The sequence below is a fragment of the Triticum aestivum genome, chromosome 2A (genome assembly GCF_018294505.1).
Source record: "Triticum aestivum cultivar Chinese Spring chromosome 2A, IWGSC CS RefSeq v2.1, whole genome shotgun sequence".
Taxonomy (NCBI): domain Eukaryota; kingdom Viridiplantae; phylum Streptophyta; class Magnoliopsida; order Poales; family Poaceae; genus Triticum; species Triticum aestivum.
In genome coordinates, this window is record NC_057797.1 from 387,817,015 (window position 1) to 387,819,438 (window position 2,424).

The window sequence follows — 2,424 nt, forward strand, 5'->3', positions numbered from 1 at the left end:
CGGCTCCAGCTCCAGCGGCAGCAGCTCGCGTGGTCGGAGTGGCGAGGACAAAGGAGGAACAGGAGTTATTGACCCAGGGGAGACGACATTTATTCAGGTGCCACTTGGTCATGAAGTGCGGGTTGATAAGCAAATAAGGCAGGGGGCTATGTGCAAAATGCGACGCGCTGACCAGCCAGGCCACTTGGCATCCACTTGTTGAGCCGTGGTGGCTGTGGACTAAATTTGCACCTCGAATGCAAGTTCAGGGATGAAATAATCTACTTTTGCAAGTTCAGGGACTAAACCATCACCTGACATGCAAGTATAAGGACCTGGGGTGCTATTACCTCTTCCATTTAAGAACAGGACGTTAGTCCAGTGTGCTGCAGAGATTATGATACTAGCAAGAGTCTTTACCGTCACTAAACCAGTAATAATCACGTGCAGATGGATTTAAATAAGTTTATTATTTTGACGTCGCCTCGTTTTTTCCGCAAATTGCAATAGCATCAAGTATTTCTACGGCCACAAATCACCTTAGCCTACCTATTTTTTTCTTCACGTCAGACCTTGCAGGTGTTTGTAAATCGCAATATAATCAAAAGTATTTTAGCAGGAATAAAAATACTTAGCAAATGTTTCAAGAGTGGCGTATAATTCAGGGACAATCAGGGAAACAATATCAGTTCGCATAACGAATATACATTTTGAATCAAAGTCCAAATTAAAACACAAATCAAATGGGACCATGTCAAAAGTTAAGGAAATTAGGCTAAAATGGATCTGCACGCTTGCCCCATGATTTTGACGATGTCCGATCACTCCACATTTACCACACTTGAGCATCTTTCTTGGAACTTTTGTACATATCTGAACTTTGCTCCATTTTTCACATGCCAAAGCATCCACATGAGTGAGAGTGTACATCTTCCTGGGTATATCAACATTCAGTTCCTCACTCTGTTAGATCGAGGAGTAATAATTTCAGTAGATTGCAAGAAAATAAAATCAAAATCCGTATCCAAAAAACACAGGAGATAACCATGAGATTGCCCGCTTCTAATTTTACCAAGTACATGGGTATTTTATAACAGCAGACAAGCCACAGTTGCAGTGACACCATGAGTTTCTCAGCCTGTAAACACAAATCCATTGGTACATATTCCACAACAATTAAAGATCAGACACATGTACTCACACCGGTGACCGGAGGTAAATAAAAGCAATTAGCTAAAATTGCAGCAAGACAAGAGATAATCCACACCAGTTTTTTTATTAGCTTCCTTTCCAATACAAAACTGCTAAACTAAACAACGCTGTACTGACTAGCAATCCATGCCCATGCCCACACATACACAGTCGACAGTAAATCACAGAGTCGACAGTAAATCACATTTCCCCTAATTCAGTTAACTACAAATTATTAGCAATCCGTGCCCATGCCCATGAACTAGTGGCCACTAAACAAAATTACAACAGCTAACTATAAATCAGATAGTTAGTTAAGCCTGAAATCAAACTTGCACAGATTACGCAAAAAAATATACCAGGTTGCGTAGGAATACCTGCGTGTCAAACCACTTGTAGCCTCAGAGCACACTTGCAACACTGGGATCACCAACAAATCCCGCATTGCCGCCGGCGCTGCATACATCTCCGACTCAGCGAATGTCCCCCTCGGTGATGCCAATAGAAGCCTACTAGGACTCAATAGGTCGCGCCGCCGCAGTATGCCCCAACTGCCCATGGCTAATCCTGCAAAAAATTGCCACCTAGAGGATTTAGGAATCACCGTTGACTTGAAATGGGACAAATGAAAATCTAATCCTTCCTTTTAGCTTGCGGAGAAGATTAGTGGGAGCTTCCACAGTTTGGATTTTAATTACATGTCTCTTGAATCGGCCTGCGCTTCCATGAAAATCCATGGGTAGGACCCTGGATCTAGAGGAGGAAGACGCCCGTCTGGATCTGGAGCAGGACCATCCCCGGTTAACAGTGATTTGCAAAAGGAACAGCCACAACCTGACATGTGGGCCGACTAGGCCACGTGATCCGCAACTATCCCAAAATAGCTGCTCGGGAGCGCACGGGGTTTGTACCAGCTTGCAGTTGGCGTGTCCATCTCCAAGCGATGAAAACAGTTGTTCCAAACTCATACGTCTAGCACACCTAGTCCCTATTCCTAAGAAACGAGCACGAGGACAGCAACTGACGTTTGATCATCCCAAGGAAATTGTTTAATGGCCGGGAAAAGTCCACACGAGCCGCCGTCCACCATAAAGTTGCTCTGGAAGGTGCAGTCCCTACTTTCATTGTGTACGAAGCCGCTCCTTCTTTCAATCCATGCACACGGCAGTAGTATGTCAGTGTGTGTCACGGGTGTGGTCAGACCGTGGTCATCCACATGCATGCGCCGGCTGCTCCACTAATTCTCATACACAT

General features: G+C 44.6%; 1 long non-coding RNA gene across 1 annotated transcript; it reads right to left on the reverse strand.

The window, feature by feature from the left end:
- Positions 1-618: 618 nt before the first annotated feature.
- On the reverse strand, positions 619-2,170 carry LOC123185295 (uncharacterized). The gene is made up of 2 exons (XR_006493300.1): positions 1,869-2,170; positions 619-1,737 (listed from the first exon to the last, which is right to left on the reverse strand). It is a non-coding gene; the product is annotated as an uncharacterized lncRNA (long non-coding RNA).
- Positions 2,171-2,424: the final 254 nt, after the last annotated feature.